This window comes from Monodon monoceros, unplaced genomic scaffold (genome assembly GCF_005190385.1).
Source record: "Monodon monoceros isolate NGI ecotype Baffin Bay Population unplaced genomic scaffold, NGI_Narwhal_1 Super_Scaffold_5, whole genome shotgun sequence".
In the NCBI taxonomy this organism is placed as follows: Eukaryota; Metazoa; Chordata; class Mammalia; order Artiodactyla; family Monodontidae; genus Monodon; species Monodon monoceros.
The window spans coordinates 27,142,202-27,159,131 of NW_021703782.1; the positions used below are offsets into that span (position 1 = coordinate 27,142,202).

A 16,930-nucleotide genomic window follows, 5' to 3' on the forward strand; every position below is an offset into this window, starting at 1 on the left:
GGAAAAGTATGTAAAATATCAAGCTAGTACATAAGAATGATTCAATAAACAAGAGCTTTTTTTTTTTTTTTTTTGCTGTACGCGGGCCTCTCACTGTTGTGGCCTCTCCCGTTGCAGAGCACAGGCTCCGGATGCGCAGGCTCAGCAGCCATGGCTCACGGGCCTAGCCGCTCCACGGCATGTGGGATCCTCCTGGACTGGGGCACGAACCCGCGTCCCCTGCATCGGCAGGAGGACTCTCAACCACTGCATCACCAGGGAAGCCCAACAAGAGCTATTTTTGTTAGCATCATTTCACTGAGGTAAGGAGGCTTTATGCCCTGAATACAATCTTGCATATCACAATAAACAAAGTAGATTTTCAGTAAATTATGTTATCTAAAAGACTGTAAAATAATGATAAATAAGGATGGTCAAAACTTCTGCTGAGTTTTAAAATATTCTTTAAAGTCTGCATTCTGAACCCACATTACAAAAGGCAGTGTAATGCAGGAGCTATGGCAAAGACTTTGGAGTCTGACCAACCAACATTATACTACCTATGTGACCCTGTGCAATTTCTATAATGTCGCCATAAATTTCAACTTTTTCATCAATAAAATGCATGAATAATGCCTAATTAACATACGTTTAATGGAAAATGTATATCGTAGAACATGGCACATAGGTTAGGGGTCATTAAATATATAACCACAGAAAGATATGATTACTCAATTCAACTTTAATTAATGCATTCAATAAAATATATTAATATACTTATTACCTACTACATGCCAGGTACTGTCCTGGGCACTGCAAAAGTTTAGATGAAAGGCTTATTTCTATCCTCCAGCAGTTTGAAATCCATGAGTTGGCATGGGCGACTGAGGAGGTAATGGAGAAGAGTTGAAGAAGCACTGTTGAGAAAAAACTGATGAATAAAAATAAAGTTACTGAAAAATTCAGCAAGAGATTGGTGAGAGAAAAATGATTGATGTACTACATAGAATTGAGATTAAAGGAGACATAAAGAATGTTCCACAAATGACTGAGTTTTAAGCACTGGACAATTACTTTTTTTTTTACTTAAGTATAGCTGATTTACAATATTTTTAGTTTCAGGTGTACAGCACAGTGATTCAGTTACTTTTTTTCAGATTATACTCCATTATAGCTTATTATAAGATACTGATTATAATTCCCTGTGCTATACAGTAAATCCTTGTTGCTTATCTATTTTATATATAATAGTTTGTATCTGTTAATCCATATTCCTAATTTGTCCCTCCTCATTCCCACTCCACTTTGGTAACCGTAAGTTTATTTTCTATGTCTGTGAGTCTTTTTCTGTTGTCTGTGTGTGTGTGTGTGTATACACATAATTTTCTATGTTCCACATAGAAGTGGAACATAAGAATATCATTAGTATTTGTCCTTTTCGACTTACTTCACTAAGCATAATGATCTCTATCTAGGTCCACCCATGTTGCTGCAAATGGCAACACTACATTCTTTTGGGGGCGCTGAGTAATATTCCATTGTGTGTGTGTGTATACACACACATACCACATCTTATTAAACCAATCATCTGTTAATGGGCACTTGGGTTATTTCCATATCTTGGGTATTGCAAATAGTGCTGCTATGAACACTGGGATGCATGTATCTTTTTGAATTAGTGTTTTCATCTTTTCTAGATATATGCCCAGGAGTAGGATTGCTGGATCATACCGTAGCTCTATTTTCAGTTTTTTAAGGAAACTCCATACTGTTTTCCATAGTGGCTACACTGATTTACATTCCCACCAAGTGTAGGAGGATTCTCTTTTCTCTGCACCCTCTCCAAAATTTATTATTTGTAGACTTTTTGATGATAGCCATTCTAACCAGTGTGAGGGAACACCTCATTGTAGTTTTGATTTGCATTTCTCTAATAATTAGCAATGTTGAGCATCTTTTCATGTGCCTGTTGGCCATCTGTATGTTTTCTTTGTTAAAATGCCTATTTAGGTATTCTGCCCATTTTTTTGCTTGGGTTGTCTGCTTTTTTGATATTGAGTTGTACAAGATGTTTGTATATTTTGCATCTTAATCCCTTTTTGGTCACATCATTTGCAAATATTTTCTCCCATTCTGTATGTTGTCTTTTAATTTTGTTGATGGTTCCCTTTGCTGTGCTAAGCTTTTAAGTTTGATTAGGGCCCATTTGTTTATTTTTGCTTTTATTTTTTGCATTGGGAGACTGACCTAAGAAAATATTGCTATGATTTATGTCAGAGAATGTTTTGCTTATGTTCTCTTCTACAAGTTTTATGGGGTCATGTACTTAGGTGTTAAACTACTTTGAGTTTATTTTTGTATATGGTGTGAGAGAATATTCTAATTTCATTGTTTTCATGTAGTTATCCAGCTTTCCCAACACCACTTGTTGAAGAGACTCTTTCCTCCATTGTATATTCTTGCCTCCTTTGTCGTAGATTAATTGACCACAGGTGCATGGGTTTATTTCTGGGCTCTCTATTCTGTTCCATTGATCTATATGTCTGCTTTAGTGCCAATACCACACTCTTTTGATTTCTGTGGCTTTGCAGTATAGTCTGCAGTCTGTACAGGTTATACCTCCAGCTTTGTTCTTTTTCCTCAGGATTCCCTTGGCAATTCTGGGTCTTTTGCGGTTCTATAGAAATTTTAGGATTATTTGTTCTAGTTCTGTGAAAAATGTCACAGGAATTTTGATAGGGATTGCAGTACATCTGTAGATTGCTTTGGGAAGGATGGCCATTTTAACAATATTACTTCTTCCAATCCAAGAGCATGAGATAGTTTTCCATTTCTTTGAATCATCTTCAATATCCTTTACCAATGTTTTATAGTTTTCAGCATGTAGCAGTGGTCCCCAGCCTTTTTGGCACCAGGGACTAGTTTCATGGAAAACAATTTTTCCACAGGTGGTTGGGGGGAGGAATGGTTCAGGCACTAATGCAAGCAATGGTTCAGGCAGTAATGTGAGCAATGGGGAGCAGCAGATGAAACTTCGCTCACTCACCCACCACTCAACCCCTGCTGTGCAGCTCGGTTCCTAACAGGCTAAAGCTCAATAACAGTCCATAGCCTGGGGGTTAGGGACCCCTGGCATATTGGTCTTTCACCTCTTTGGTTAAGTTTATTCCTAGGGTTTTTTTTTTTTCTCTTTTAACGCGAGTTTTAAATGGGATTTTTTTTTTTACATTCTTCTTCTGATATTGCATTATCAGTGTAAAGAAATACAACAGATTTCTGTATATCAATCTTGTATCCTGCTACCTTCCTGAGTTCATTTATTAGTTCTAATAGTTTTTGGGTGGAGAATTTTGGGTTCTCTATATAGAGTATCATGTCATCTGCAAATAGTGACAGTTCTACCTCTTCCCTTCCCATTTGGATCTTTTATTTCTTTTCCTGGTCTGACTGCTGTGGCTAAGACTTCCAGTACCATGTTGCATAGAAGTGGTGAGAGTGGGCATCCTTATCTTGTTCCTGAATTTGAAGGGAAGGCTTTCAGCTTTTCACAGTTGAGTATTACTTTGGCTGTGTGTTTGTTGCAAATGGTATTTATTATGTTGAGATATGTTCCCTCTATACCCATTTTATTGAGTTTTTCTTTTTATCATGAATGGATGTTGAATTTTGTCAAATCCTTTTTCTGTCTATTGAGATGATCATGTAGTTCTTGTTTCCTTTTGTTAATGTGGTGTATCACACTGATTGATTCACATGTGTTGAAACATCCTTGTGACTCCAGAATGAATCTAACTCGATCATGGTGTATGATCCTTTTTATGTATTGTTGGATTTGGTTTGCTAATGTTTTGTTGAGGATTTCTGCCTCTATATTCATCAAAGATATTGGCCTACAATTTTCCTTTTTGTAACCTCTTTGGTTTTGGTATCAGGGTGATGGTAGCTTCATAGAATGGATTTGGGAATGTTTCCTCCTCTTCAATTTTTTGAAATAGTTTGAGAAGGATAAGTATAAGTTCTTCTTGCATATTTGGTAGAATTTTCCAGTGAAGCCATCCAACCCAGGACTTTTGTTTGCAGGGAATTTTTTTTATTATCATAGATTCTATTTCACTTCTAGTGATCAGTCTGTTCTGATTATCTGTTTCTTCTGGACTCAGTTTTGGCAGGCTATTTCTAGAAACTTGTCCATTTCTTCTAGGTTGCCCGATTTGTTGGCATATAACTGTTCATAGTATTCTCTCATGATTTTTTTGTACTGCTGCAGTATGGGTTGCTATTTCTCCTCTTTCATTTCTTATTTTGTTTATTTGGGGCCTCTTTCTTTTCTTCTTGGTGAGCCTGGCTAGAGACTTGTCAATTTTGTTTATCTTTTCAAAAAACCAGCTCTTGGTTTTATTAACCTCTTCTATTGTGCTTTATTGCTATTTTTTTTATTTCCTCTCTGATTTTTATTATCTCCATCCTTCTGCAGACTTTGGATTTTGTTTGTTCTTCTTTTTCTAATTCTTTTAGGTGGTAAGTTAGGTTGTTCGAAATTTTTAGTGTTTCTTGAGGAAGGCCTGTGTTGTGATGAACTTCCCTCTAAGAACTGCTTTCGCCACATCCAATAGATTTTATAAAGTTGTGTTTTCATCTTTTTTATCTCAAGGTATTTTCTGATTTCATCGTTGACCCACTGGTTTTTTGGTAGCATGTTGTTTATTCTCCACATTTTCATTATTTTCCTGTTTTTCTTTTTGTGGTTGATTTCTAGTTTCAGACCACTGTGGTCACGAAAAATGCCTGAAATAATTTCTATCCTCTTAAATTTGTTGAGGCTTATTTTGTGACCTTATATGTAATCTACCCTAGAGAATGTTCCATGCACCCCTGAAAAGAATGGGTACTGTGGGTTTTTTGAGGGGGTTTTTTTGGAATGTAGTGTCCTTTAGATATCAATTACATCCAACTGGTCTACTGTGTCATTTATGACTTCTGTGACATTACTGATTTTCTGTCTGGATGATCTGTCCATTGATGTCAGTGGGACGTTAAATTCTCCTATTATTTTATTATTGTCAATTTCTCCCTTTATGTCTATTAGTATTTGTTTTATATACTTAGGGGCTCCTATATTAGGTGTGTATATGTTAACAAGTGTGACATCCTCTTTTTGTATTGATTGCTTTATCATTATACAATGCCCTTCTTTGTCTTTCTTCATGGCCTCTGTTTTAAAGTCTGTTTTGTCTGATATGAATATTGCTACCCCCGCTTTCTTGTCACTTCCATTTGCATGAAATATCTTTCCATTCCCTCACCTTCAGGGTCTGTCTCTTCTGCTCTGCAGTGAGTCTGTTGTAGGCAGCATATTGGAGGTTCTTGTTTTTTTTAATTCATTCTGCTACTCCATGTCTTTTGATCAGAGCATTTAGTCCACTGACAAAGTAATTATTGATAGGTATGTACTTATTGCCAATTTAATACTTGTTTTCCAGTTGTTTTCATAGTTCTTTGTTCATTTCTTTTTTGTTTTTCCTTTTGTGGGTTGATGAATTCCTTTGTAGTATGCTTGAGTTCCTTTCATTTTGGTTTCTATGAATCCATTATACATTTTCAATTTGTGGTTACCATAGAGTTCAAGTATGTTGAACCATAACTATATCTAATTGCTTTAAATTGACATTTACATTCAAACACATTCTAAAGATCTACGTTTTTATACTCCCCTCCCCCACACTTTGTGATTTTGATGTCTATTTTACATCTTCATCCTTATCCTTTTACTGTTTATTGTAGTTGTAATCACTTTTATAATTTTTTAATTGGTTTTTAACCTACGTACTGGCTTATTTATATGATCTTCAATCCTGTTATATATTTGCCTTTCCTAATGTGATTTTCCCTTTCCTATAGATTCTTGCTTTTTTTCGATTTAGAAAAGACCCTACAATATTTCTTTTAGGGTAGGTTTAGGATTGCTGAATTCCTTTAGTTTATGTTTGTCTGAGCAATTCTTTCTCTCTCCTTCTATTCTAAATGATAATCTTGCTGCATAGAGTATCCTAGGTTGCAGGTTTTTCCCTTCCAGGAATTGGAATATATCATGCCACTCCTTTCTGGTTTGCAAAGTTCCTACATAACTTTATGGGGATTCCCTTGAAACTGACTCTTTGTTTTTCTCTTTCTTTAATATTTGTTTTTCTCTTTCTTTAATATTTGCCCTTTTAATTATGATTTGTCTTGGTGTGGGTCTGTTTGGGTTCATCTTGCTTGGGACCCTCTGTGCTTCCTGTACATGGATAACTGTTTCCTTAAGTTTGGGAAGTTTTCAGCCATAATTCCTTCAAATACATTTAATATCCCCTTCTTTCTTCTCCTTCTGGAACCCCTATTTTGCATAGGTTGGCATGTTTATATTATTCCATAGATCTCGTATGTTGCTTTCATTTTTTTTTTTTTTTTCATTTGTCTTTCTGTCTGCTGTTCTGTTTGGGTGATTTCCATTAACTAGCTTTCAGATCACTTATTCATTCTTCTGTGTCATTTAGCCAGCTATTCATTGCTTCCAGATTGTTTTTTACCTTGGCAATTGAATTGTCTGTTTTTGGTTGGTTCATCTTTATAGTTTCTCGTTCCTTGTTACAGTGAGCTGCATTTATATCGATAATCTTTCTTAATTCAGTTAGCATTTTTATTACCACCTTTTTGAACTCAAGGTCTAGTAGACTGATGAGCTCTGTTTCATTATTTGTTCTTTCAGGGGATTTCTCTCATTTTTTAATTGGGAGTAGCTCCTCTGCCTTTTCATTTTACTTAACTTTCTCTGTCTCTATGAAGTTAGGAGAAACAGTTGTCTACTGTGGTCTTGAAGGAATGTTTTTATGTGGTAGTGTCCCTCTGTCGACTGTGTATCCAATGTTTTTGGTGCAAGGGCTGGCTTTGGTATGGATGCCGGCCACATCTTTCCTCAGGGTATGCTAGCCATTATCTTCTTGAAAGGGGGTGTGGTTGGTTTCGTCAGAGCATCTAAAGCTTATGAAGGTGTGAGGCGTAATGTCCTCTCTGCTCTGTGGCTGTTGCCACTCTGTCAGGGGTGGGGTTTGCTGCCCAGTTGTTGGAGTAGAAGCCCTGAGGGTCACGTTCAATCAAGCTCCATTGTCCTCGAGTGCATGCCCTGCCCCAAAGGTTGTGATTGCTGAAGCAAGTGAGGCTCATGTACTCCAGATTACCTGTGCATAGCCTGTGTAGGTGGCTGCAGCTCTGCTCAGAAGCAGCCCAAATTCACATCCCTTTCTCTGTTGTGTTCATCCCACATTTAGTGCAAGGCTGGGGTGTGGTGTGGGCTGGGGGTCAGGGCATTGTGGCTACAGGAACTCAGGTGGCTGTACAGCTGCAAGAGATCTGGGCTGCCTCTGAGGCAGTCTTCTCCCATGACCTGTCTGTCCCAGATCTAGCACTAAGCTGTGGTGTGGAGTGCGCAGAGGCAGGGTGTTCTCACTGGGAGATGAACCACTGCATACTCCTGAACGTACTGACAATAGCTACCACTGTCCTTCCCAGATCACACTTCAGGCCTCCCAGGCTGTCTGCATAGCTAGATCGAGTCCTCTCCCAGGGCCTGTCTGCTTGAGGTTCAGCACTTTGCCACAGTGTGTTCTTGTGGCAATGACCTGTGCAGGCCCTGACAGTGGCTGCAGCAGTCCTGCCTGCTGCCTCATGCGTGTGCTGACAATGGCCACCACCCCACCTAGATCACACACCAGGCCCCCCCTGGTCTGTCTCTGTGTAGCAAGATTGAGTCTTTTCCCAGGGCTCGGATGGCCATGCTGCAGTGTGGAGTGAACGAGACTGGGGTGTTCTCCCAGTTCAGATGGGCAAGTGCATCAAAGTGGCAGCTATAAGTGCAAGGCTTTCTCCACCATGACTGCTGGCAAGCCAGCATGCACGCATTCCCTGGAATACAGTCTAGATTTCTCCAGCCCTTCTGTCTGTCCCAGTGGTTTTTTCCACAGGCAAAGGAGCCTGTCTCCTCCACACAGGATGCCAGGACTGGGATGCCCAGATTGTGCTTCAACCTGCTCGCTCCTGAGGAAAGGGTCTGCCCATGTGGACCTTCTTTCTTTCAGATCCTTCCCAGGCATGCAGGTCCTGATCCAATGCCATTTTTTGCCATCCTACCTGGTTATGTGGTGATCTTTCTTGCAGCTTTGCTTGTTAGTTCTTCTGCCAGTTTCCAGTTAGTTTTCCGTGAGAATTGTTCCACATGTAGATGTATTTTTTATGTGTCTATGGAGAGGAGGTGAGCTCCACATCCTCCTACTCTGCCATCTTGATCCCACCTCCTGAATATTTTTAATATAACCTGATAAAAGATCTTTGATGCATGCCCACTGTTTCCACTTTATAATTTTTTAAGTCAATTTAAAGTTATTTATACTTTGCACTCAAAGATATGTAGCTAAAGTTTAGAATTTACTGAATTCACAGATGATGTAAGTATTCATAACACCTTGGGTTCTCAACACTTCCTAGAATATAACTTAAAACAGAAAAAATCATAGAAAATGTATAATAAAAAGTTTAGGCAACTGGGGTATTAACTGTAAAAGAACATGGGGAAACTTTCTATGGTGAGGTAAATGTTCTATACCTTGATTACAGTATTGATTACAAATATATATATACACACATATATATATATTTGTCAAAACTCATTCATCTTAAGGATGTGTACATTTTACTGTTTGTAATCATACCATCACACACACTGATACGTATATTCTTTTAAATTATAGGCAACTGGTCTTCAAAGGCTACTGAAAAGGCAAAAAAAAAGATACCAATTAGATACCATATAACAGTTTAAATGAGGCAGTATAAGACCTAATCCATTGCTTTTCTCTTAACTCATCTCAGATTGTTTCATTACAGGAAAACTACAGGCATACCTCATTTTATTGCACTTCACTTTACTGCACATCACAGATAATTGTGTTTTTTATAAATTGAAGGTTTGTGGCAACTCTGTGTCAAGCAAGTCTATCAGTGCCATTTTCCCAACAACATTTGCTCACTTCATGTCTCTGTGTCACATTTTGGAAATTCTCACAATATTTGAAACGTTTTCACTGTTATTGTATTTGTTATGGTGATCTGTGATCAGTGATATTTGATGTTATTATTCTAATTGTTTTGGGGTGCAATGAACTGTGCCCTCATACAGCAGCAAACTTAATGTCCAAACGTTGTGTGTATTCTAACTGCTCCACCAACCAGCTGTTCCCCTCTCTCCTTCTTTCTCCTTGCAACTCCATATTCCCTGAGACACAATATTGAAATTAGGCCAATTAATACCCTACAGTGACCTCTAAGTGTTCAAGTGACAGAGAGAATCACATGTCTCTCACTTTAAATCAAAAGCCAGAAATGATTAAGCTTAGTGAGGAATGCATGTGAAAAGCAAAGACGGGCCAAAAACTAGGCACCTTGCACAAAACAGCCACATTATGAATGCACAGGAAAAGTTCTTAAAGGAAATGAAAAGTGCTACTCCAGTGAACACATGAATGATAAGAAATTGAAACAGCCTTATTGCTGATATGAAGAAAGTTTTAGTGATCCGGATAGAAGGTTAAACAAGCCACAATAACTCCCTTAAGCCAAAGCCTAATCTAGAGCAAGGCCCTAACTCTCTTCAACTCTACAAAGGCTGAGAGAAGTGAGAGGCTGCAGAATAAGAGTTTGAAGCTAGCAGAGTTGATTCATGAGGTTTAAGGAAAGATGCCATCTCCAAAACGTAAAAGTGCAAGGTGAAGCAGCAAGTGCCGACGTACAGCAAGTTACCCAGATCTAGATAACTAATTAATGATGGTGGCTACACTGAACAACAGATTTTTAATGTAGACAAAACAGCTTTATATTGTAAGAAGATGCCATCTAGGACTTTCATAGCTAGAGAGGAGAAGTTAATGCCTGGCTTCAAAACTTCAAAGGACAGGCTGACTCTCTTAAGGGCTAATGCAGCTGGTAACTTAAGTTGAAGCCAATGCTCATTTACCATTCTGAAAACCCTAGGGCCCTTTAAAATGATGCTAAATCTACTCTACCTGTGCTCTATAAATAGAATAACAAAGCCTGGATGACAGCACATCTGTTCACAACACAGTTGACTAAATATTTTAAGCCCACTGTTGAGACCTACCGCTCAGAGAAAAAAGATTCCTTTCAAAATATTACTGCTCATTGACAATGTACTTGTTAACCCAAGAGCTCTAATGGAGATGTACAATAAAATCAGTGTTGCTTTCATGTCTACTATCACAACATCCATTCTGCAGCCCATAGATCAGAAGTCATTTTAATTTTCAAGTCTTACTATTTAAAATATATACTACATAAGACTATAGCTGTCATAGATAGTGACTCCTCTGATGGATCTGGGCAAAGTAAATTGAAAGCCTTCTGGAAAGGATCCACCATTCTGGATGTCATTAAGAACATTCATGATTCATGTAAAGAGGTCAAAATATCAACATTAACAGGAATTCGGAAGTTGATTCCAACCCTCATGGATGACTTTTGTAAGGTTCAAGACTTCAGGGAAGGAAGTATCCACAGATGTGGTGGAAATAGCAAGAGAACTAGAATTACAGGTTGAAGATGTGACTGAACTGCTGCAATATCATGAGAAAACTATAGGGATGAGGAGTTCCTTCTTATTCATAAGCAAAGAAAGTGGTTTCTTGAGATGGAATCTACTCCTGGTGAAGGTGCTATGAAGACTGTTGAAATGACAACAAAGGATTTAGAATACTACATAAACTTAGTTGATAAAGCAGTGGCAGAGTATTTTTTTAATTAAGGTATGTACATTGTTTTTTTAGACATAACACTACTGCATGCTTAATAGACTACAGCATAGTGTAAATATAAATTTTATGTGCACTAGGAAACCAAAAAATTCGTGTGACTTGCTTTATTATGATATCACTTTATTGCAATGGTCTGGAACTGAACCCACAATATCTCTGAGGTACACTTATATAGTCCTAATTATGATAATTCATAATTCAATCTGTTCATCTATCTGTTATACAATCTTAGCTCTAACTTGTCAAATTCCATGAAACAAAGCTATATAAAATGTCTAAAATCTCATCTTTAGAAGAAGTTCCATAAAAGATGATTAAATTTGTAAGCTCTAATTATGGATTAGCTTTACTTAATTCACTAAATACATTAATGATTTTAAAGAAAAATTTTGCATCCCTTTAAAATAGTCTATACTACCTCCTAACAGATTATTCACCTACCCCCTAAAATGTAAGTTGAAATGAAAATAAATTTGAATTTAGTTGAGAATACACACTAACTAGAGAGGCTAGCTTAAAACCACTGACAAACTTTTTAGCTCATTATATTGGGGTAATGCTAGCAGTAATGTGTCAACATCCAGAAGAAAGACAGAGAGAGAGAGAGAGAATGCAAAGAATAGCACAGGTAGATTTTATATACCAAGACTGTAAATAGCACTCATCACTTCCACCCTCATCTCCGTTGACAAGCCCAAGACATGAAAGGGGAACTGGGAAACGTATTCTTTGTCATTTGGCCACAACTCCAAGAAGGCAAAGGGAATACATAATTTTGGGGTAGATCTAGCCATCTCTATCACTCATACTAGCATAGGAGAGGTCTATCAAAATCGTAATTCACAGGAGAACAACGTATTTACAATGCCGGTTTACAAAACTAATCTGAAAAAAAAAAAAACAGAACATGCTTTAATGTAGAATACAGTAGTTCTAAAATTATGGTTAAAGATGAAAAGAACAAAAAACAGCCACCTATAGAACAGTAAAAGGCCAAAAACTGCATTTCAGAAATGATATATCACTCTGGGAAAGCTTTGTTTTTACAGGCGTTCCTTTGAAACTGTCAGGCAAACATTTTTATAGACCATCTTTTCTCATACACAGTCAGCTCATGATATATAGCATAAGTCAGAGACAGGCAAATAACGCAACAAACCTCCTCTTAGACCAACAGAAGGCAGAGCAAAAATTGTTTATTTCTTATAGGATTAAAAAAAAAAGCCTACTTTCCTTATTTTTCATCTCCCTGGGAGATAAAAAGGTAAGCAAGTACTTTGGAATCATACTTCAAAAAGTATGATGATTTTTACTTGCTTTAAACAACAGAAACAACAAAGTGCTATTTTAAAAGGGGACCTAGCCCATTTATCTTTACAAAGTTCTACTCCTAAAACCTGAAGTACATGCCAAAACAAGAAAAGCAATTTATCTTCAAAATGCTAAGACATTTTTGTTTCTGTGTTAAAGGCTTTGTGCCTCTGGAGGTTAATTCACCTTTCACATTGGATGTCATGGCATTATTTTCATTCTCCATGAATGAAAATAAAGACAATATGATTATTTTCTTTATTACTATATTCCTGAGTGAACAACATGACTTGTGATCTAAAGAAATTTTTAATTTTAGTATAGCTTTTGAATCAACTAAAGATCATATTATCCAAAAAACAGTATTGACAATAACCTAAGAAAGCTATAATTATCAGCAATCCCACCATTTCTCTCAGGATTGAGGTTTACTATACCTATATTTTTAAAATGTATAGTAATGACATTTTTTATAATATCAAATAATATAAAAACAAAGATTCAAAGAAAATCTTTACAGTTTGCAAAATTTTCTCTCTCCTCTGCTGCTCAGAAAGTACTAATACCATCTTCTTCACATAGCAGATGGGGAAATAAACATGTAAAACACATATGTACTTATTTAATAGTAGTGTTTTAAGACTCTGTGCCTATGAAAGCTAATTACCAAATTAAGATTTTCAAAATCACTTTGATTCAATGAATGAGTTCTTTTATGATAAACCTTTCGAACACTGTACTAGAACTATGCCATCAGTGAAAACAAGAAACAAAAAAAACCTCAACGTCCTAACTGATATCACTCAAATTAGTTTTAAATTTTGGTGAACTTTCAAAAGCAAACCCAACAAAAAAAGCAAAGGGTGAAAATACCAACTTCCTGGGAAGCCTTCCTTGACACCCCCAGGCAGGCTTGCTTTTCCACTTAATTCCACTGGAATATCAGACTGGGTGATGGCCTCTTAACTACATTTCTTTTCATCATCATTCGTGAACTCTGTAAGGGTAGTGATCATGCACATTTATATTAGGCTCTTCAGTGCCTATCACAGGGCCTGGACCACGCTAAGTGCTTAATAAATGTCAACTAATTGAATGAATGAATACAGATAATTAAAAGCTGAACAGAAGGTTGCAAGATGGAGGCAGCAAAGGGAAGAGAAAGAAGGGGGAAAAAAGTACTAGAATGGAAATTAAAATGGTTACTTCCTGTATATGTCCTTAGAGGGAAGCCATTTAGTACTCCTGTGCCTCAGTTTCTTCATTTAAAGCTGAACAAGATTATCTCTAATATCATTTGTTTCTAAAATTTTATTTTAAAAACGAAATGGTCATCTTATGTATAAATATTCACATAGACTAAACACTCTCTTAATCAACCTTCACTGAACCAACTCACCAGATTAACAAGTTTTCCATTACCTCTGAAAAATGTATAGTCTGAGCAAAGGTTTTTAAACTTTAGTGGACCTCAAATTGCCTAGAGGGTTTGTTAAAACACAGATTGCTGGGCCCCACCCCCTGAGTTTCTGATTCAGTATGTCTGGGATAAGACCCAAGAATTTACAATTCTAACAAATTCCAGGTAATGCTGATGCTGTTGGTCCAGAAATCACACTTTTGAGAAACATGGCCTTATAGTAAATGCCCATTCAACTCCATTCCTATCATTTGAGCTGTTTGATTATCAAAGGTCAGTTTCCCAAACCTGTATATTCCAGGTGAAATTGTTTATTATAGTTACATTAGCTGTTTAAATATCATGTAAATATATAGTTATTTTCAAATTACCTTTGAATTAGGTGTGAGATTTCTGTAAAACACTAAGAAATTTTCATAAAAATCTAGGATTTTGCATTCTTTCCCAATTTAACTTCTTAGTCCAATTAAAAATTAAAAGTGAAAATAGTGGTGATAGAATTATTGGTGTTGAAAAAATCATGGGCACAAACAGACATGAGGAAACTTTTGGAGTGATATATTATTTTGATTGTGGTACTGCAGTGATCATTTCTTGGGTGCAAATATATGTAAAACTTATCAAATTGTATATACTACATATATACTATATATATACTATAAATATATGTAAAACTTATCAAATTGTAGATACTATATATATACTATAAATTTACACAGTTATTGTATGTCAATTATACCTTAATAAAATATGTAAACAACACACAAACTTACAGATACACACACCCAACAAAAATTTAATAAGACTGACAAAACCAAATTTTGTGAGGTTATTGAGTAACCATAACTCTGATACATCGTTGATAGGAATGAAAGAAAAGTGTTTCCAAAGTGTCAGTTTCATACAAAACTAAACACACATCACCTTATGACCAAGTAATTCCATTCCTAATTATTTACCCAAGAGAAAGGGATACACAAGAGATTGTTCAAGAAAGTTCGTAACAGTTTTATTTCTAACAGCTAAAAACTGGAAATAGCTCAGGAGTCCATCAGCAGGAGAATGGATAAACAGAATGCAGCATCCATACAACTCAGCAATACTACTCAGCAGTAACAAGAAACAAACTACCCATGCACTCAATAACAAGATGAATCACAAAATATTATCTAAGTAAAAGAAGCCTTATATAAGAATACATCTGTATGATCCCATTTATATGAAAAGGCAAAACTAATCTATGATATAAAAAAGCAAAACAATGATGTCTCTTGGGGGTGGCAGGAAGGAACGTGAAGACATCTTCTGGAGTTATAATGCTCTATATCCTGAAAGAGCTTACACAGTTTAGCCGGATTACACAGAGACATGTATTTGTCAAAACTCATGGAATTGTGGGTACATTTAAGATTTCTGCATTTCATTGTAAATCTTACTTCAAAATGAAAAAAAAGAATTATAATTAAATATTGAACCTTGGTAATGATATGCATGCTCAAGTGTTTGGGGATAAAACATACTAATGTATGCCACTTTAAAACTCAACAAAAGATGGTGGGATGGATGGATATGTTAATAAGCCATATATAATGAAATGTTAACAGAATCTAGGTGGTAGGTATGTGGGTATTCATTGTACAATTGTTCCAGCTCTTCTATGTGTTTTAAAAGCTTCATAACAAGATGTTGAGGAAAAATCAGTTGGTAAGGTAGTAGGGATTCCATTTTTTGCATATTTATGTATGTCTGTGTGTTCATCGACATGCACATATGAAGCATATACATGTATATATTTATGTATGTTGTATATGCAACTATTCCCTCTCAATCAGATCCTTCCAATTCACTTTAAACATACTCAAGTTCCCCCTATCCCCAAATGGTACAAAACAAACAAAATAGAAATCCCATCCTCCTTCAGCTACTACTAGGTCATATAAAGAGATGAGCATACTTCTGGTGTCCATGTCTTCACCTACTCCATTCTGGCTTGTGCCCCCAATACTCCAGCAAAATGGCTCTTACTCAAAGATTTCAATGATTTCCAAGTCAGTACATCAAATGGATATTTTTAAATCCTCATCCTTTGAAGAATGTAAAATATTAAATTTACCCACTTTTCAATTTGGAATGAGGGAAGCAAACTTTTTTGGTATGTAAAACAAGCATTTTTAAAAAGAAGAGCTCAATTTCATACTACGGCCAAGTTAGAATATACGAGGGGAAAACTTACGGGATGAGATCAGAAAAAAGGAAAACAAAATGAAGAAGTTACTACTATAGTTCAAAGAGTAATTGCCAATGGTCTATTTTCATAGAACATTTTCACCTAATTCTACTACATTTTGAGCTCATTAACTATTGTCCACATTTCTTCAACTGGGTTAGTCATCCTATCTACAGAAGCTCTATCTTAAATGGATCTCCCCAAACCGCCTATTTATGTAGAAATTATTTTCTGAGTTACAAGAATAATAACCAGAGAACTAGGTCCTCAAGGATCAGATAAATCCAGCTATGTATCAAAATTAGTACAAAAACTATTTCCTAATCTTGAGAAGGTGAGCCCTCAAAGATATTCATAGCAGCACTGTCATAGCATATAATACAACTCAAAGCCTTCCAATGATTTCAGTGTGTCAGAAAATATAAAATTGTGCAGTAAAATCACTTTTAAAATAATCTTATAAAATGTAAAATAAAGGGAATTTCTTTGTGACATGAGCTTCCAAGATGAAAGCTTAATATGAGCCTAAAATGTGCAGAAGAATTTGAATTGTATTTAGTAGGTTTAGGGTAGCGTTTCCCAAATTGCAGGTCACTTTTTGTAGCACCCTCATGTTTCTGATTTTGAAGATGAACAGGCATTGACTAGTCAAAGACATGTGGGAAAGAACATTCTAGCATGGGCAAAAACAGTAAAAGTATATGTAAAGACAGTCACAGAAGGGCTTTATTATTTATTTTCCTTTAATATTCATCTGCATATCTTGGTCACAGATGGTAGTTTCCAAAAGGCTCCTATCTTTATTCTTGGAACCTCTTCTCCTGAGAAAGTAAGTTCGTTTTATTCCACAAGCAATTATTTAACACCTTCAATGTGCAAGCCTAGAACTATGTGCACTGCCTGAGATTAAAGGAAAATAGATTATGGCTAATAGAAACACACTATGATCACTGAGGGATTTAATTTTACCCTAGCTTTTTACACCAGAGCTGTATACATAGCTATTATTTGGCTATTTTCAAATGTTAAACTTAATTTTTCACTTACCTTTGAACTCCACTAACGATGGAGGTGTCATGAAGAATAAAGTAGCTTAAATTCAATTGTAAAGATGGAAACACAGAAGGACTTAATCAC

The 16,930-nt window shown here is 36.2% G+C and overlaps 1 protein-coding gene across 6 annotated transcripts in view; it reads right to left on the bottom strand.

The window, feature by feature from the left end:
* ERCC6L2 (ERCC excision repair 6 like 2) overlaps window positions 1–16,930 on the bottom strand; it is a 138,694-nt gene that overhangs the window by 115,098 nt on the left and 6,666 nt on the right. Inside the window, exon 1 of one of the 6 annotated variants that reach the window (XM_029201778.1) lies at window positions 764–912. The exons of the other annotated variants lie outside the window; for them this stretch is intronic. The gene's annotated coding sequence lies outside the window, so the exon portion shown is untranslated. Of the gene's footprint in view, window positions 1–763; window positions 913–16,930 lie in introns of those variants that run through there. 6 annotated transcript variants of the gene reach the window in all.